Genomic DNA, 21,164 nt, shown 5'->3' with positions numbered 1-21,164 from the left:
TCTGACAGGTCTAGACAGACTGGATGCAGAAGGAATGTTTCCCTTGGCGGGTGAGAACAGAACTAGAGGACATAATTTAAGGATAAGGGCTAAACCATTTAGGACAGAGATGAGGGGGAATTTCTTCACTCAGAGAGTGGTGAACCTGTGGAACTCATTGCCACAGAGGGCAGTGTACGCCAGCTCATTAAATATATTTAAGAGGGAATTAGATATATTTCTACGGGCAAAAGGGGTTAAGGGTTACGGAGAGAAGGCGGGGACGGGATACTGAATTAAAGGATCAGCCATGATCTCATCGAATGGCGGAGCAGGCACGAAGGGCCGAATGGCCTACTCCTGCTCCTATCTTCTATGTATCTATGTATCTATGTAGAAGGATTGGCACAAAATGGCTGCCACTTATAATGCAGGAGGAGTCCCCTTTAAATAGCGCCCCCCGCGCCCCGCAGCGACTGGGAACCGTTCCCCTCGCCAGGCGCAAAGAAGGGCGGCGCCACTCAAGTTCCGGTTCGGGGCGCACCAAGGGCGTTGCACCATGAAATTACGTCACGAGCTGCGTGCGCAGCTGAGCGGGCGCTGCGGTTTTGCGCCACTGCTAAATCTTGAGTGAAGTTCGCGAGAGGTGGAGATCGCGCCACGCCCGGGCACTAGCCACTTAGCGCCCCACTTCTCCTCCTCCTAAGGCGCTAGTGGCTGGTGCTAGCAACTGAATTTCTAGGCCTATATCTTTTAACCATTGACAAACGGTAGCATAGTGGTAATGTCACTGGGCTAGTAATCCAGTAGGCCTGGACTAATGATCCAGAGATATGTGTTCAAATCTCCACCATGGCAACTGGGGAATTTAAATTCAGTTAATTAAATCAATCTGGAATAATTACTAGTATAAGTAATGGTAACCATGAAACTATTTGATTGTCGTAAAAACCCAACTGCTTCACTAATGTCCTTTAGAGAAGGAAATCTGCTATCCTTACCTGGTCTGGCCTATATGCGACTCCAGACTCACAGCAATGTGGTTGACTTTTAATTGCCCTCTGAAATGGCCGAGCAAGCCACTCATTTGTAATAAACTGCTACGAAACAAAATAATAAAAATGAAACCGGATGGACCTCCTGGCATTGACTTCAGCACTAGCTGCGGACATGGCAACAGCACACCCAGCCCAGTCAACCCTGCAATGTCCTCCTCACCAACATCTGGGGGCTTGTGACAAAATTGGGAGGGTTTTCAAGCAACAGCCTGACATAGTCATACTCACAGAATCATACCTTTCAGCCAATGTCCCAAACTCCTCCATTACCTTCCCTGGGTATGTCCTGTCCCACCGGCAGGACAGACCCACTAGGGGTGGAGGCACAGTGGTATACAGCTGGGAAGGAGTGGCCCTGGGAGTCATCAACATCGCCAAAGTCTCATGGCTTCAGGTCAAGCATGGGCAAGGAAACCTCCTGCTGACTACCACCTACCGCCCTTCCTCAGCTGAGGAATCAGTACTCCGCCATGTTGAAATGTAAGGGCTGGTGTTTGGGGTTAGCTTCACCTCTGACTTATGAGCGGTTCAAATCACTCCCACTCCCTTGGTTCCAGACCTGGGACTTATTTGGGGGTTGTGATGAAAAGTGCAGCAGACAACTGAATTTTGGTGAAAGGAACAAGGGGCTAGATTTTCAGTTGCTTGCGCCAGCAGTTAGCGCCTTAAGAGAAGTGATTTTCGGGCGCTATTCGTGTAGCGCCCGGGCGCAGTGCAGTTTGCGCCCCGCCCCAAATTAAGTTGCCCGTTAGCGCCGGCGCAAAGTTTAGCGGCCGCCCGGATGCGCGCGCAGAAAATGACGTCACATCCTCGTGCAACGCCCTTTGGCCGCCCCGAATCCAAACTTCAGTCGGACCGCCCCATTCTGCGGCTGGCGTCCAGAGCGTTTGTAAAATGGAACGCAACACACCCTGGGGAGCGCAAATTAAAGGGCACTCCTCCTGCACTATAAACGGCAGTCTGCATGTGTTGTGTGGAAGGATCCAGTGTGTTGTTGTGAACGGTGTATTTATGTTTCCGGCCACCACCACCACCACCACCACCACCACCACCACCTCCTCCTCCTCCTCCTCCTCCTCCTCCTCCTCCTCCTCCTCCTCCGAAAAAAACACATGCACCCTTCCCCTTTAAGAGCTCACTGGCACCAGAGTGTCTGCCGTGCGCTGCGCCCGAGCTCGGGCGCTGCGCTCTGCACCGCCAGCTTAGCGCCTAAAGATAGTAGTGGAACGCCTCTTTTAGTGCTCCACCAACCTCTTAGGGCGAAGCCACTGAATTTCCGGCAACGGGGCGCTACTTTGGGGCGGGCGCTAACTTCGGGCGGGCGCTAAGGTTAGCGCCCCAAAACTGTCTATACTGAAAATCTAGCCCAAGATCTTTATTGAGAAGAAAATATTCAACACAATAATCTTAACACTCTAAATTGGGGGAACACTTTGGAATATACGAGGGAAAATAACAATAGACAGAATACTTCACCCCTCCCAATCCCACTTCACTGGCTAAGTTGGGCTCCAGAGGACCAGGGATAATGCTCACCAAAACAACTTCTTTTGACAGTTGCAGAGGTTCGCGATTTCGGGGTTCTCTAGATGTGTCGGTTGGGGCCTGCCATACCCCGGATGCGGTAGAGGACTTCACCTGTGTGGCTGGTCAGTCTTCGCGAGCCCGCTGATGCGGTAGGGTGCGTATTGGATCTATCAGATAAGTACCCAATTTCTTTTGGTCAGAAGTAGGGTTTAGAGTCTTATCAGTAAAATCTTACCCAGGGGTAAGTCAGGATAGATTGTAGAGTGGAAAAACTCGCGGATCTTCGGTTTTCTTCTTCTGAGTTTGGTCTTGTTGGTCACGGTGGCCCAATATTACCCGGTTGCTGGTAATATTTGGTTGTGTGTTTCGTGGGGCCCTGGTCTGCCACAAGGCCTTCGGTGGTGCGTTATTTCTACGAGAGGGAGCTTCTTCTTGGAATGATGGCCTGATTTGACATGAATGATTAAGCAACTCTTTTCTTCAACTCGTCTCAACTTCTTCAACTCTCCTCTCACTCAGCTGCTTGAACCGCTTGACCCGAACTGAACCCACACTCCTTGAACCAAACTCCTTCGAACAGCACTGCACTGCTGTTTGAACTTCGTCTTCTTCTTCTTCGAACTGAACGGCTTGACCTGAACTGGACTGCTTGACCTGTCATTGTAAAAGCAGGCCCTCAATTATACCATTTGAGGCCTGCTAATCTGCGTGCCAAATCAGTTCTGTCTCTTTGTTAGTTTTGGCGGGCTCGTTAACATTGATGAGTTAAAAATTGTTTAATAGGTATCGGGATGGTCCCATCGATTTTAATTGGTCTAAGATTGCGCGAAGTGGTTTCGGGGTGGACCCATCGATTCTTAATTGTTTTTAAGCGATTGTTTAACCTCTTGTTTAATGGCAGTAACATTTGTCTTTTTCTGTGGGGCCCAAGGTTCTTTTGTTAGTTGGTGACATGTTCTGCATTATGTATACTTTGGATGGTTCTGTAATTTTGGGTGGGAACTGCTCTTCCATTGGTCTATTGTCATTATGTAAAATGACTGAGACAGTCCAGATAGCCCCCAGAGAGCTTGGCTAATGCCAATACCCAAAACTGTCCATTTACAGAGGCCAATCCCAATTCCTTTTGTTGCAGCCCCCTTTTCTTCCACAGGCTCGAACATGCTTTTAAAATAAAAACCAAAATCCTGGGGTCCTTGATTTTTAAATCTCCCTTTGGCCCAATATTCTTATACCATTCTGACATGGTTTATTAACAGTCCAAAAATCCCTTCCTTAGGGTAACCTTCTTGGTTTTGGGGAATCTGTTGAATTTTGCAAATCTTACATTCCCTCCTGTGATACTCTATCCGCTAGAATATCTTACTGGGTGAACGAAATTTCTGATCTCCGAGAGCCAACCTTTCCCCGTTATTATCTATCTAAAACCCAAAAACACATACATTCCTCTTTTTGGTGTAGTGTTCAAAATATATACAAGGTACGAAAATCAGTTTACATTCAAGCACGGAGGGGGTCCAACACCCCTGCACCACATGGAAAAAAATTGTACACACATAGAAAGAAAAATAATCACACATAGTCACAAACTTTGTTTTTAATAACAGTTATGGTTTGTTTTATACTTGGTCATAGACTTTCTTTTTATGTTTGTCCCATGCTCTCTCATGTTGAGATCGGAGCATCCTGTCTCTCCGCTTGCACTTTGTGCACAGTAAGTCGAAAGCTATACCGAGCTGGCAGGCTATTAAAATGTGTGAAGTCAGTCTGATCCAAGAAGGGACCTCTATATTTTTTGAAATATCCCACTAAGGTGGAATTATGATATCCAAGATCTTGGCCCCTATCTCAACTGTCTTCTGTTCTAATGTGTAGAAATGCTTTTGTGATATGACCACTGCTTTTAATAGGGTGGTAAGATGTACGGGTAGCGGGGGAATTTCATAGCCGAAATATGCGACGTAGTTTTGCAGGTTGATGATGTTTTCCCTGACAGTGAGGTGAACAGTGGAGGGTTCAGGAATGGGGAAAATCCGTTCCTGGGCCACTTGAACTTCTGCCTCGGGTTTAAAGCAGAAACTGCTGTCACTCATCGGACACCAGATGTGCTGTCCATGCTGGTAGTGGGGCACACTTGTGGTGATAAAATATGTCCCACCTCCTATGAATACTACCTGTGGGGGAACATGACCATGTGCCATTACCTCCATGGTACAGTTCACAGGTTGTGTGCCAGCAGCTCTAAACCTGCACTTTGGTCTCGAATAGGCATTCAAGTGCTGGGGGCACAGTATAATGTGTGCACCCCTGCTCCGGCACCCCGAGAGGTCAGTACCTGTCATAGCGTGCTCCCACTTTATGACATAAGGTGGGACCTGTGCGAAACGGACGTGTGCACCCCCTTGAATGATCCCAATGTTCCCCACCCTGTATACCGGTGCGAGTCAGGCTGTCCCACCCATGACCAGCATCCTCACTACTATCCCCATGATAATATGGTTGGAACGTCCACAATCTACTGGGACAGGGTAGGCTTCAGAGTCTAGACTGAGCTGACACGGGCTCAGCGAATTACTAAATGGCTGGAGGGCTGCGAGGTGCTTGTTCCTAATCCAGGAGGGGACTAAACCCTGTTTTAAATCCTCCAGGTTGCTGTGGCCTTCGCCCAGCAACCATGCCCCATATAGCACACACACCTTGATGTGCCTCAATAATTCCGAGACTCGATGTTAGCGAAACAAAACAAGGCTTTTATTAACTTAGAAAGTAACACGTAAGAGAGAGAGGTATCTTCCTTCTGGAGACTGAGGCCAGACTGAGCTAGTTTACAAAAGGGGCCAGGTATGGGCGGAGCCCTACACACAGCACATTCCAGCACATTCCAATAAACAATACAATGAGGACTGGGGGAAGGGAAATGACACTGAAACCGACCACAGTCACAGGCAGTGATGAATGGAATATTTCATCACATTCACCCCTTCTATAGATTTAGTCTGTTCGGGGGTTTGATAGTCCTCTGCGACCGACGTGGCTGTTGTGGTGCCGCGGGTGTCGGCTGGGTGTCCCCGGTAGCCTCCTGGGTCTCTGCCGGGGGTGCCGCCAGGGTTGTTGAAGGGGTAGTTGGTGGGGGTGCCGTTGGTCGATGTTCTTCCGGGGGTGATGAAAGAGTAGTGGGTGGGTAAGAGTTGCTGTGATCGTTGTTGCTGCTATTGCCATGGTTGTTGTCGATGCCGGCTGGGGCGACGTCTTTTATGGACACGATGTCCTCCCTTCCGTCGGCGTGCCGGACATATGCGTATTGGGGGTTGGCGTGGAGTAGGTGTACTGGCTCCATGAGAGGGTCCGTCTTGTGGCCCCTCACATGCCTTCACACGAGTACCGGACCTGGGGTGGAGAGCCATGACGGCATGGATACGCCTGAGGTGGATTTCCGGGGAAAGACAAACATTCGTTCATGAGGCGTGGCATTAGTGGCCGTACACAATAGCGACCGTATCGAATGGAGCACATCCGAGAGGACTTCCTGCCAGCGGGAGATAGGGAGGCCCTTGGTCCTTAGAGCTAGAGTGACTGCTTTCCATACTGTCCCGTTCTCTCGCTCCACTTGGCCGTTACCCCGGGGGTTGTAGCTGGTGGTACGGCTCGTGGCGATCCCCTTGGACAGCATGTACTGGCATAGCTCTTCACTCATGAAGGACGCCCCCCTATCCGTATGGATGTAGCTCGGCATACCGAACAGGCAGAACAGGCTGTTGAGGCATTTAATGACCGTGGCGCTGGTCATGTCTGGGCAGGGGAAGGCGAATGGGAACCGGGAGTATTCGTCCACAATGTTCAGGAAGTAAACATTGCAGTCGACGGACGGGAGGGGGCCCTTGAAATCTAAGCTGAGCCGCTCAAAGGGCCGTGTAGCTTTGATTAAGTGGGCTCTAGCTGGGCGGTAGAACCAAGGCTTGCACTCAGCGCAAGTGCGGCAGTTCCTGGTCAGAGACCGAACTTCCTCAATCGAGTAGGGTAAGTTACGGGACTTTATGAAGTGGAACAGCCGCGTGACCCCTGGGTGGCAGAGGTCATTGTGGAGGGTCTGTAGCCGATCCCCGGTGGCGCTGGCACACATCCCTCGTGAGAGGGCGTCAGGGGATTCGTTAAGGGCCCCTGGCCTGTAAATGATGTCGTACTCGAAGGTGGAGAGCTCGATCCGCCACCTAAGAATCTTATCATTTTTAATCTTCCCCCTCTGTTTATTATTGAACATAAACGCTACCGACCGCTGGTCGGTAAGTAGGGTGAAGCGTTTGCCGGCTAGGTAGTGGCGCCAGTGGCGCACTGCCTCCACGATGGCTTGGGCCTCCTTTTCCACGGAGGAGTGTCTGATCTCGGGCCCTTGGAGGGTCCTCGAGAAGAAAGCTACGGGCCGCCCCGCCTGGTTGAGGGTGGCCGCCAAGGCAAAGTCAGACGCATCACTTTCCACTTGAAATGGAGTGTTCTCGTCCACTGCCTGTAGCGTGGCCCGCTCAATATCCTGCTTAATGCTTTTGAAGGCGGCGTGGGCCTCAGCAGAGAGTGGAAAAGAGGATGCTTTCAAGAGGGGGCGGGCTTTGTCGGAGTAGTTGGGGACCCATTGGGAATAATAAGAAAATAACCCCAGGCACCTTTTCAGGGCTTTGGGAGTGTTGGGCAGGGGCAGCTCCCGTAGGGGGCGCAATCGGTCGGGGTCTGGTCCGATTTCCCCATTCTCCACCACGCTGCCTAGTATGCAGAGGTGCGTGGTGTTGAAAACGCACTTGTCCTCGTTGTAGGTGAGGTTGAGTTTTTGTGCGGTTTCCAGGAACCTCTCGAGGTTCGAGTCGTGATCCTGCTGATTGTGGCCGCAGATGATGACGTTGTCGAGGTAGGGGAAGGTTGCCTGCAAGTGGTGGTCATCGACCATGCGGTCAATCTCCCTCTGAAAGACCGAGACCCCATTCGTCACCCCAAAGGGGACTCTGAGGAATTGGTAGAGGCGTCCGTTCGCCTCGAAGGCGGTGTACGGGCGGTCCTCTGGTCTGATAGGGAGCTGGTGGTACGCTGACTTGAGGTCGATGGTGGAGAACACCCGGTATTGGGCGATTTGGTTCACCATTTCTGATATGCGGGGTAGCGGGTAGGCGTCTAGTTGGGTGTACCTGTTGATCGTTTGACTATCGTCGATCACCATCCGTTTCTTCTCGCTACCCCTTACCACTACCACTTGGGCGCGCCACGGGCTGTTGCTGCGTTCAATAATGCGCTCTTTCAGGAGCCTGTCTACCTCGGTCATGATAAACCGCCTGTCCTCCCAGCTGTACCTCCTGCTTTTGGTCGCTATTGGCCGGCAGTTAGGGGTAAGGTTCGCGAATAGCGAAGGCGGCTTTACCTTCAGGGTAGCCAGACCGCACACTGTGAGGGGCAGCTGGGACCCACCGTACTTGAACGTGATGCTTTGGTGGTTGCACTGGAAATCCAGGCCCAAGATCATGCTGGCACATAGGTTCTTCATGATTAATACTTTAAAATTATCGTATACAGTTCCGTTAACGCCCAATTGTACCGTGCAGTAACCCAGAATGGTCGATGTCTGGGTTTTATCAGCCATAGAGATGGTACCCTGAGCAGGGACCACCTTTAGGGAGAGTTGTTGTGCCAGTTCAGGGTGGATAAAACTCTCCGTGCTTCCACTGTCAATTAAACATTTAACCCGGCACCCGTTTACCTCGAGGTCCACCATTGATTTGGATAGCGGGTGCGGCCTGGTCTGGTCCACTGTGACCGATGCCACTGTAGGGCCCTGATCGATACAAGATGGCGTCCACGCTGTCTGCTCATAAGATGGCGGACCCCACGAGGTCGGGCAAGATGGCGTCCAAGATGGCCGCTCCCACGGCGCACACGCGGCGGTGGCGGGTTTTCCGGCGGTTGGTTTTCCGGCAGGGTTCCCTCTGCACACCTTCCCGAAGTGCCCCTTCTTACCGCACTTAAAGCAGGTGGTGCCTTTCACCGGGCACAGGTTTCTGGTGTGTTTCGGCTGCCCGCAGAAGTAGCAGTTGGGTCCTTGACGTGTCGCGGCTGTCGTAGGGCTTCTGGGGGGAGAGCGGGGCCCCGCCGGTGTCGGGCTGCCGGGTGGGGAAGATGCCTTCCAAGATGGCGGCGCCCTCGGTGCACACGTGGCGGCGTGGACGGCGCGGGCTGAAGAGTAGGCGTCCGAGTTTCTCTGGGCCACATCCAGGGATCGCGCGGAGTCCGCAGCCTGTTTCAGGTCCAACCCCGTTTTTTCCAGCAGTCTTTGCCGGATGTAAGTGGAGCTGAGGCCTGTGATAAAGGCATCGCAAACAAGCTCGTCAGTGTACACTGCGGCTTTTACATCTCGGCACTTGCAGTCTTTGCCAAGCATTTTCAGGGTGCTTAGGAACTCCTCCACCGATTCCCCAGGTCGCTGTGCGCGAGTAGCGAGCAGATGCCTAGCATACACCTCATTCGTGGGCTGCTGGTAATGCGCCTTTAAGATGTCGCATGCGGCCAGGTACGTATCGGCGTCTTGGATGAGGGGGTAAACCCGGTGGCTTACCCAATTCCGCAGAATTCCGAGTCTCATCCTCGCAGCGTCCGTAGCGTCTTTGACGTCTGCGGAATTGTCCAGGAAGAATTCCATACACTCGAACCAGTGTCCGAAGCGTGCTGATGCGTCCGGAGCATGTTGATCCAAATCCAAACGTTCGGGTTTCAGGAGTTGATCCATAGTGTTGAAAAATAAGTTAATAAAATTGATGTGCCTCAATAATTCCGAGACTCGATGTTAGCAAAACAAAACAAGGCTTTTATTAACTTAGAAAGTAACACGTAAGAGAGAGAGGTATCTTCCTTCTGGAGACTGAGGCCAGACTGAGCTAGCTTACAAAAGGGGCCAGGTATGGGCGGAGCCCTACACACAGCACATTCCAGCACATTCCAATAAACAATACAATGAGGACTGGGGGAAGGGAAATGACACTGAAACCGACCACAGTCACAGGCAGTGATGAATGGAATATTTCATCACACACCTCATTCTGTGCAGCATGATCCAAAGTATTTTTCTCCTCCCGTATGAGTACATTTACTGTTTTGGCTTGTCTCTCTAGCTCAGTAATGATCTCTTTTAATTGGACCGTCATGGCTTGGTCCTCATGTAGCTCTGAGTCTACCACTGTGTTCTCCTCTGTTAGGATTTTTCTTAATTGGGTTTTTAAAACATTTATCTGTGTTTGTAACTCTATATCATCCAGGCTATTTATTACTGAGGATCCTGTATTATAGGTTGTGAAAATATAATTCCAGTTTCCCCTCCTTTGTCTCCCCGTGCCCATCGTATGCTCAGGGTGTAAACTGTACAGTTTCGCTTTGTCTACATTGGCAAAGTCGAATTCATAAAACTTCCTAAACATTTCTTTCAGCAGGGCCTGGTATAGCTGTTCTGCCTCCTTAGGGCACCATTCAGGTAAGTGTACCTCGGTCAGGTTCAGGATCACTGAGGCCACTGCATAGTGTACCCCTTGGTACAGCAACTTGTTGGTTGGCACTAGGACAAACCCATTCCCTGGTCCCTTAGTGGTGGTAGGACACCTCTGTACTATAGTCCGTGATGTCGTGGTCGTGGGCAGCGGCTTTCGGGCGCGTGCTACGAATTTGGTGGCGTTGACTGGGATTGGGGAGTGTTGGACCGCGCACGCATGCAGGCTAGAATCCCACTCCATCCCATCCCCAGCATCTTGCCATTGTCTGTGGAAGATGATGGATACGCCTGTGTGGCAGATTTTCTCTGGCCCCCACATACAAGCATAAGCTCCCTGTTCCGACTCCCACCACTTATCCCAACATACACTCACTCCCCCTCGGGTCCCTGCGATCATACGGTGGGTGTCATTCCCCAATCGTTCCCAGTCGACTGTCCGGTCCCCTATGTCCCTGCTCAGCTTCCTGAGCCACCACCAGCTATCCAGGGGAATCTGTCCCTTGCATGTCAAACACACACATTTCCCTCAGTGACACTGACCCTTGTAGCAATGACCTGTACTCTGGGGCATGGGGTGGAGGCCTCCCCATAGGTGAACCCGGTCTGGCTGGAGTATTGTGTGGAGTTAGACCCCAGTCACCCTGGCCACCTTCTCTCATGGAAATAAATAGCGAGCTCCTCCACACCCCGTTCACCTCCCCCAGCAGTAACGATTGGTGCTCTCACTCCCAAGCAACCATAGATATGGGAGTCCTCCACATCTCCTCGGTCATCGATGCTCACCCCTACCAGGGCGAGCAGGAGCAGAAACTTTCCCATGCCGATTTCCTTTCTGTAGGGACAGACAAAACAAATAGCCATGTCCCGAGAAGGTTCTCTGGCTTGACAAAGTTATCGAGTCTCGAAAACTTAAACCTTACATAAACTGAAATTAAACAATAATAATTCCTATAACTACCAAACTGTAAAAACACACTTAAATTTCATCCAGAAAGCTATGTACATCCGCCACCCGTCTCCGGATGGCCAGGCTAATTTCTGTTTGGGCTCCATCTTTTGTGGCTTCTGGGCAGCTTGTACGCCTGGGCGTAAGATGGCCTGTGCCTCTGGACCCGGAGAGTCCTCCTTAAAAGACCTGGGAGTTTCCCTGAATCCCAGTTAATCGGGGGCATGTGCCCTCGTGTGCTGTAGCACACTGCCCCCTTTGGTGTGGGTGCTGGCTCCCTGTCCTGTCCTGTGGGTTCCGCATAGCCTGATGTTGCAGGCTGGGGACCCTTGTCTCTCTCTCTGCCTAATGCTACCTCTCCTGTGAGTCCCTCACCATTGGAGGCGGCAGGCTGGGGATCACTATTTTTAGGCTGATCCCTTACATTGGGCATTCCCTTTTGGGTTGTGGCCCTCCCGGGGCTGGACCGTTTGAACTGATACACTGGTGACCACGGTAGTTTAGGCTATGGTATGCGAGGAGACCTCCTTAGGGCTCCGGTTATTGGGGGCGTGTCCCAAATAATTGGTGGGAGGGCCCCTCCAGTAACACAAGCCACTGCACCCTCTGGTGTGTTCTGAGAGTCTGCCACAGCCGCAGGCTGATGATCTCTATTTTTGAAACGGTTCACCCTTTCTTGTCGTTCCCCTTTCTCAGGTTTAAACAGTTTGCACTGGTTAATGTGGATCCACTTTGTGCGGCGGGGCATCTTTATGGTATAGACCATGGGGCTTGCCTTGTCCACAATGCTGTACAGCCCCATGTACAATGGTTCAAGACTCCCTAACCGGGCAAAGTTCCTCACCATGACCTGATCCCCTATCTCCCACTCGTGTTGCCTGTTGGGTTCAAGTAGCAGTCGGTTACTCCGGTGCTGTTTTCCCATGTTGCTAGCCGCCTGCCAGTGAATCTGTTTAAGGTGTTCAAACAGATTCCTGATGAAGCTGTCCCGGTTCACCTCTCTGAGCTGGCCTTCCGTGAGCACCGGGGCTAGCACATGAGTGGGGTCCGCATAACCCTACCAGTCATGAGCTTGTGTGGGGAATACCCCGTGCTCTTTGACTGGCTGGTTCGGATCCCCATCAGGACCAACAGTAAGACTTCTACCCACTTCTTGGGTGAGTCTCCCGTCTCCTTACGCAGCCTTTCTTTGATGGTGCGGTTTAAATGCTCCACAGGCAGTTAATTGGCACTAATCCCCTTTCCGCCTCGGGGAGGTGGCTCCCAGCACAGGTCGGGTGCCCGCCTCCTGGGAAACTGGCATGGAGACGGGGTGGGGGCGGGAAGGGTTCGTGCCCCCCAATTCTGCAATTTTCCCCCCACTGCCGCCTCCAAACCCGCCTCCATGGGGCTTGGAAATTCGAGCCCTATGACTCTATGTCATCCAATCCCTTCATATCTCCATCCCCTACCAGGAAAGCCTGAGAGCCCGCCACCATTCCCCATCCACCACCAACCTCCTCTGCCTGGTTGAACTTGTTCTTACATTGAACAAGTTCTCCTTTGACTCCACTCACTTCCTCTAACTAAAAGGTGTTGCTAGATCAAAGAGATTAGTGGCTGGTGAAAACAGCTGCTGTATGTCATGTATAGGATGAGAAAGAAGTAAGAAAGGAAAAAGAGGACAGGTGTGAAGAAACCCTATGCAATGTCTCGTCCAGCATTGTCAGTCACTATGGCAATGATTTTACCCCGACCTGCGATGGCCAGCACATATTCCTCTAGAGAGAAAAGTATATAAAGGCAGGCTCTGCCTCCTCTAATGGTAGCCTCTTGTCTCAGATTGTGGGCGACCTTCTCCTGCAAGGAAGGAGAGATTGTCCGTAACATCCTTCTAATGTGTTTAGAGAATGATCCTGTCTTAGTAGAATAGCTTGTCCGCAGTGCGTCAGAGGTGAGGTGTGTGGAAGTGAGAGTTGGAGTAGTGTGAGAGTATGCAGTGCAGAGTGTGTGAGTAGGAAAAGAAAGAGGTGGAGTGAGCTGTGGTCCAGTTATTGTAGGAGAGTGACGTGATGCAGGGGAGAGGAGTTGTGAGTAGTGAGGTTCCAAGAATATGGAGAGAATAGTTGAGGTGAGATTTTTATCTTGGCCATTCTGGTGAGGCCATTAAACTTCTTTCGACATTGCAACCATGTCTGTGGAGCTACGCTTTTGGCATTCACTCGCTCAGCCAATTCTTCCCATTGTTGGCGCAGATGTTGCCCGGAGGGTTTTCTGCCCCTAGTGGAAGAGGTTCTCCCTCCTGCTGCCCTGTCCACACACTAAGGTGGCATCACAGAATGTGCATGCAATGTCAGTGCTTCTTCCAGCCATTTCTTTCTTCAGAAGTCTTCATTCCTGGATGCAGCCAGAATGTACCTCCCCTTTAAGAGGTGCTGGCTTCCTTTAAGTGACATCAGTCAAGCTTTATTTCCATCCCCCTAAACAGGTGTGCAGCCAATGAATAATGCTGGGTGCACACCTGCTACATTATAATGATGTCCTAGCATCAATTTCAGTGCTAGCTGGGATCAGGCAAAAGGGGTGTAAATCGCGAATCTTGCCCCCCGGGTAACAATTTTCAGGCATGATCAAATTTCTAGGCCGGTTTTTGAGTCCCTTTTAAACATGTGTGTCATATAATGGTATCAAGTGGCTGTTTTGCAAAACTAAAACATTGCTTATTAAATTATATTTGCATCAAGCATTGCGGAATTCTGAATGACAGTGAAGCACTATTGGAGAATGACTGATAGTGAATTAATATTTGTGCAGAAAAGTGTCAATGGGCGGTGTTTAACCCCACTTCCAATTTGACTTAAATAGCACATATTCAGCGGTATACAAAGGGAATAGAGTATAGAAGTCTAGTTGATTAAAAAGAGATTCACCCCCTAGTGATTGTTTTAATTGGTGCTTTAGTCAACAAATGCTACTCTATTTAAATTGTATATGTTATGAGAATGATATGGAAAAGCAGTACTAATCATATGTGTCATATTCCTGCCACCAGTTTGATCATAATAAATGTACTGTAACATTATCCCACAAAGAAAGATCAAGGCATACGATAGAAAAATACTGCGGATGCTGGAAATCCGAAATAACAACAGAAAATGCTGGAAAAACTCAGCAGGCCAGGCAACATCCGTGGAGAGAAAATAGAGTCACCGTTTCGAGTCAAACCTTTTGTCAAGGCTAGAAAGGCACAGGAAATGAAATAGATTGAGAGGCCAGGATGGGAGAGAACAAAAGAGAAGTGAAGAGACATTAAGAGGTATTCAAAACGAGAGGAGATGGTGATAGGACTAGTGGAGACAAAAGACGGCTCTAGATTAGGTGTGAAATGTGCTGACAGAGTGAGAGACAGCTGCCATGTGGGAGAGAGAAAAAAAAAGCGGGGGAGGAAAAGGGCCAAAACAAAGGTGGGAATAAAAAATAAGTAAAGTAAATAATAAGTAAAATAAGATCAAGACATATGCATTTTCATTAATTGGGATCGCCATTTTTACAAATCTAATGGCCCAGAAATTCGGGTCTCCACGGGTGAGTACGCACGGGGTACTCACGCATAGGCCCAATGGAAGTGCCGGTTTTGTGCATGCACTGCGCATGCGTGGGAAACCGAAACTTCCGTTCCCTTAAAGGAAAGGATTCAGAGGTCAAACACGTGCGCATGGAACTTACGTTTTTTTTGCAGGTTTCTCCGGGAGGGTAAGTCTTTTAACAAGGTAAGTGGTGAATTAATTAAAATTAAAACATTTTTTCCACAGGTTTATTATTTTTAATTACTTTAAAGAAAGGTAAGTTTATTTTTAGCCCTGTTAGAAATTGTAATTAATTTTTTCAAAAATTTAAATTATTGTTTAAAATAGTTATTTTATGTAATTTATAGTTATTTTAAAAATGTGATGTTTCTTAAAAAAATTATTTGAAGTTTTATTGATGTTTTGGGGCTTATAGTATTTATATTTTGACAACTCTTCCTGTCAATTTTATGAATGTGCATTTCCCTGCTACCATTGGCTCTCCATGGCCCACGTGATCTCAGGGGACGCTTCGAACTAACTGCGCCCCTGGGATACGCAAGCACTGCGCGCCGGCAGTTGGAGGAGGCCCAGGATCGGAATCCCACGCAAGCCCACAGCTCAACGGTCGCCGCGCTAGGTAAGTGCAGGTCGGGGGCTTGCACCCGCGGGAAGCCTCCGACCCGAATTTCTGGGCCAAATGTATTCTGATCTGGGTCAAATCCATGCATTTGCAAATACGCCAAAATTGGCTCAATTTGGTTCTCTCTAATTCTAGCTTTAGTGTGCTGTCAGTTCCTGGGTATCTTCCATGGTGGTGATGTTAAGGGAAAGGATGACAAGAAAATTAATGGCCCTGAATGTCTGATCAGAGGCTTCATGCGGGCGGATGCCTCCGATCAGAAAAAATTCTATGAACCTACCTGTTGGTTCCATAGATACCGAGGCTTCCACTGCTGGGCCTCTCCTCTTCAAAATGCACAGAGGCCTACGTATCCCAAGGGTGCATGTGGTTCACAAGCGCCCCTGGGATCATGTGGGCCAGCCTAACCAATGGAAGAAGGGAATCCCCCTTCATACTTTTGACAGTTCTGTACATACAGAACTGTCAAAAGTATGAATGGGGATGACTGCAAACATGCACCAACACACTGAAATAAATAAATAAAAACCATTACATATATAAAATTAATTAAAATGGTATTTAATTAAATATGTTAAACAAAAATTTAAATTTTTGCATTTTTTTAATATGTTTTAATGGGGCTTAATATAACCTTACCTTATTGGACAGGGTTTTTATTTTATAAGTGAGTGATAAAATCTTATTTTTCTAGTTTTTAAAAAACTTTTATGCTGGTAAAAGCATAAGAATTTCACGGGCATTCAGCGGGAACTCTCCACCCGCAGAGGCCCTTCTCCCGGGGATGCATCGCAAGTTCCGGGTTTCAGCGCATGCGCTTTGCATGCCTAAACCCGGAACTTGCGCGGCCCCTATGGGTGTGTACACACCTCGTGGGGGTCGGAAATTCAGGGCCAATGTTTTGTGGTGTAACATCAAACTTTGAGAGCAATTTTGGCTTAAACTAATTTCCATCCTGCATAACCAGTAAAGAGTTTTTTTTGCTTCACTGACTTGTTTTTGTACAGATGTAAATAAAGCAATATTAAAAATAGCTAAACATTTTATCCTTATTGTCAAATTAATAGAGTGTGAATTGAAATCCTAAGGATTCCAATATAACACTGCTTTATCCAATATTGAGGAATTCAGTTCATAGAATCATACAACACAGAAGGAGGCCATTCAGACCATCGTGCCTGTGTTGGTTCTTTGAAAGAGCTATCCAATTTGTCCCACTCCCCTGGGCTTCCCAATTTTTTTGTTTCAATTATATATTCAATTCCCTTTTGAAAGCTACTATTTCAATTTGCTTCCACCACCCTTTCAAGCAGTACATTCCAGATCAAAACAACTCGCTGCGTAAAAAAAAACTAATCTCTCCTCTGTTTTTTTTGCCAATTATCTTAAATCTGTGTCCTTTGGTTACTGACCGGCCTACTAGTGGAAACAATTCCTCTCTATATACTCTATCAAAACCATTCATAATTTTGAAGACCTCTATTAAATCTGCCCTTAACTATCTCTGCTCAAATGAGAATAATCCCAGCTTTTCTGCAAAGGTTCTGTTGATTGTAAATGCTATTGACATGGTTTCTCTGGGGTCTCCGTAGATCATCCGCTGAAATTATGGCAGAAGATCGGGAGAAATCCCGCAGAAAATTAAACCGCGTAATTTTACAGCACAGAAATAGCTCATCAAGTCTGTTGGTGTTTTCTCTCTCAGAGCCACTTAGTCTAATCCCACTCTCCTACCATACCCTTTATCATTAAGAAACTATCCAGTTCTCCTTTAAAAGAATTTAGCGACTCTGCTTCAACGGTGGTTTCTGGAAGAGAATTCCACATCCTAGCCACCCTCTGTGGAAAGACTATTTTATAACCTCCCTTTAGTTCTTCTGAATTTGGCTTCACTTGGTAATCTAATTTAGAGGGGTGATTAATTAGAGAAATATGAATCTAACACTAGTGCAGCAGGGCGCTCATCTTAGCTTAGAGACAATGTACATTGGGACTTAATCTATCTGATCTGGTGCTGCTTGCTACTGACACCTTGGGCAAAAACTTTTCCCAGTTGTAAGGTGTTTGGATTCCTCGTCCTTACAAGGGTTCTTTGATTCTGGGTTTTACAGGAACAAAATGGTAGATGGCACAAAGGTTTAGGTTCAACCTAAAACTGTTGGTTTATTAAACCCAACAAAACACAGACAGAACCCTGTTGAGATTTGGCTGAAAATTACTGTAATGAAATCTGTTTGTCTAGATCCTGTATTCGTTTTGCACTCATGTATATTACCCTCCCCCACTGTGTATAGTTTCACTTCCTCTTTCCCGACTAACCTGGGAGGTTCCAGGTCTTGGCTCTTGGCTCCGCCCCTGACTTCTCTTACATAAAGATCCCAGGACCTGTATGACTCATTCCTGTGAACCAGTCAGCGTGTTGAGATGTTAGCTCTGATCTTAGTGATTAAAAGCCAACTTGTTTAAGTCTATAACTTCTAGTTTTGTGGATATTGAAGGCTCATCAATTTTAATCACTAAAGAATACTAGGGTGGAATGACTCCTAAAACTAGAGCATCTGGACTTGGATCCACATTCTGCTGAAGCATCAAATCAATTTGGACATTGGCTCAAATGCTTCGAACTCTTCGCGGGGGCCTCATCCGCTAGCGAGGTAGATAAACTGAGTCCATTGACTACTCGCGTAAGTCATCGGATTTATTCGTTCATCCGGGACGCCACCTCTTACACGGAGGCCATCACTATCCTGAAGCCCCAATACCAGAGGCCGGTAAACGAAGTGTACGCCAGACATCTGCTGACTACATGCAGGCAGCAACCAGAGGAATCAATGGATGATTTCTTACAGGGCCTAAAGGACCTGGTCCGGGACTGTAACTGCAAGGCCGTGACGGCCAATGCATACTCTGACAAATTGGTCCGCGATTCCTTCATCACGGGCCTCAAATCGAATTATATCCAGCAGAGACTGCTGGAGAAGGAGGTCCTGGACTTAAAAAAGGCAGTGGCCACTGCGCGATCACTGGACGAGGCCCAGAAAAACTCTGACACTTATTCTTCCGGCCATGCGGCCCTCACCGCCTCGTGCGCGCCGAGGGGGCCGCCATCTTGGAATCAGCCATCTTCCCCATCCAGGTCTCAGACCAGCTCTACGCCGCCGGAGTCCCCACACAGAAGTTCACCCAGGAGTCCTACTACAGCGGCAATGTCTCGAGGCCCGAAATGCTACTTCTGCGGCCAGGCCAAGCACCCCAGACAATGATGCCCAGTGAAGGACGCTACATGCTTCAAATGTAAGAAAAAGGGGCATTTTAGCAAAGTCTGCAGGGGGAATCCGATTTCCAACTCCGTCACCACCTCGTGCGTGCCGTGCGGGCCGCCATCTTGGGATCCGCCATCTTTTCCTGACTTAACGGCCGCCCAGGGCCCAACAGTGGCTTCGATCACGGTGGATCAATCCAGGCCACACCCGTTGACAAAATCCATGATGGACATACAGGTAAACGGGAATTTAACGAAATGTTTAATTGAATGTGGGAGTACCGAGAGTTTTATCCACCCTAGCCTGGTACGGCGGCACTCATTAACGGTAACCCCTACACGGAGCAGAGTTGCTATGGCTGCTAAGCCCCACACTTTGGACATTTTGGGCTACTGTGTGGTAACACTGACTGTAAAAGGCACGGACTACAAGGATTTTAAACTCCTCGTGATGCCAGAACTCTGTGTTAATGTAATCTTGGGCCTGGACTTCCAGTGCCACCACGAAAGTGTCATGCTAGCATATGGCGGGTCCCAGCCGCCACTCACAGTCTGTGGCCTATCAACCTTAAAAATCAGCCCGCCCTCTTTATTCGCTAATCTCGCTCTGAACTGTAGGCCCATAGTGACCAAAAGTAGACGGTACAGCCTGGAAGACAGACATTTTATCAAGGCAGAAGTGGACAGACTCCTGCGGGAAGGCATTATTGAATGCAGTACCAGCCCGTGGCATGCCCAAGTCGTCATAGTTTAAAATAGCGAAAAGAAACGGATGGTAATTGACTACAGCCAGACTGTTAATATTTATACCCAGCTGGACGCCTACCCTTTACCCCGCATATCAGAAATGGTCAACCAGATTGCGCAATACCGAGTCTTCTCGACTATCGACCTCAAATCCGCGTATCACCAGCTCCCCATTAGAATGGAGGACCGCCCATACACCGCCTTCGAGGCGAACGGGCGCCTCTACCATTTTCTCAGAGTGCCCTTCGGGGTAACAAATGGGGTCTCGATCTTCCAACGTGAGATGGACCGCATGGTTGACGAGAATAAACTACAAGCTACCTACCCCTACCTGGACAATGTCACTATGTGCGGGCACAACCAGCAAGACCACGATCTAAATCTTGCGAGATTTTTAAAAACTGCCCTAAAGCTGAATCTAACCTACAACGAAGACAAATGTGTCTTCAACACAACCCGTCTCTGTATCCTCGGCTGTGTGGTGGAAGATGGGGTAATTGGACCGGACCCTGACCGATTACGCCCCCTAAAGGAACTGCCCCTGCCACACAATCCCAAAGCTTTAAAAAGGTGCCTGGGATTTTTTTCGTATCATGCCCAATGTGTGCCCAATTACTCTGATAAGGCCCGACCCCTCATTAAATCGACGTCCTTCCCATTATCAGCTGAAGCTCGGGAGGCTTTCACCAGTATTAAACAGGACATTGAAAGGGCTGCAGTGTGTGCAGTGGATGAATGCATTCCCTTTCAAGTCGAAAGCGATGCGTCAGACTTTGCCTTAGCTGCGACCCTCAATCAGGCTGGGAGACCTGTGGCATTCTTCTCCCGAACCCTTCAGGGACCTGAAATCAGGCACTCTTATGTCGAGAAGGAGGCACAGGCTATAGTGGAGGCAGTTCGGCACTGGAGACACTACCTAGCCGGCAAACGTTTCACCCTGCTCACCGACCAGCGGTCGGTGGCTTTCATGTTTAATAACAAACAAAGGGGGAAAATCAAGAATGACAAAATACTCAGGTGGAGGATCGAACTATCCACGTTCGACTATGATATTATGTACAGGCCGGGAGCCCTTAATGAACCCCCAGATGCCCTATCGCGGGGAATGTGTGCCAGCATTCATACGGACAAACTACAGGGTCTCCACAACGACCTCTGTCACCCAGGGGTCACCCGACTATACCATTTTATAAAGTCCCGCAATCTGCCCCACTCCATCGAGGAGGTCAGGGCAATGACCAGAGCCTGCCGCATCTGTGCGGAATGCAAGCCTCGTTTCTACAGGCCTGACCGTGCACACCTTATCAAAGCCACACGGCCATTCGAGCGCCTAAGTCTGGACTTCAAGGGACCCCTTCCCTCTGCCGACCGTAACGTTTACTTCCTCAATATCATTGATGAATATTCCCGCTTCCCCTTCGCCATTCCCTGCCCAGACATGACCAGTGCCACGGTCATCAAGTGTCTCTGTAATCTATTCTGCATGTTTGGCATGCCGAACTACATACACAGCGATAGGGGGACGTCATTCATGAGTGACGAGCTCCGCCAGTTCTTGCTCTCGAAGGGGATAGCCAATAGCAGAACCACTAGCTACAACCCCCGGGGTAATGGGCAAGTGGAAAGGGAGGATGCTACTGTTTGGAAGGCTGTCACGTTAGCATTAAAGTCAAAAGGCCTTCCGACCTCCCGCTGGCAGGAAGTCCTCCCAGACGTGCTCCACTCCATAAGGTCTCTGTTAGGTACTACCACTAATGCTACCCCTCACGAAAAGATGTTCGTTTTCTCCCGGAAATCCACCTCGGGCATATCTCTACCTGCATGGCTGACGTCTCCGGGGACAGTACTATTGCGGAAGCACGCGAGAGGCCATAAAACGGACTCCCTTGTGGAAAAGGTACAGCTCCTCCATGCAAACCCTCAGTACGCCTATATCGAATACTCTGA

The sequence above is a fragment of the Somniosus microcephalus genome, chromosome 1 (genome assembly GCF_052327205.1).
Source record: "Somniosus microcephalus isolate GS21.2 chromosome 1, FLI_Smic_1.0, whole genome shotgun sequence".
In the NCBI taxonomy this organism is placed as follows: domain Eukaryota; kingdom Metazoa; phylum Chordata; class Chondrichthyes; order Squaliformes; family Somniosidae; genus Somniosus; species Somniosus microcephalus.
Note: the sequence above shows the minus strand (reverse complement) of the source record.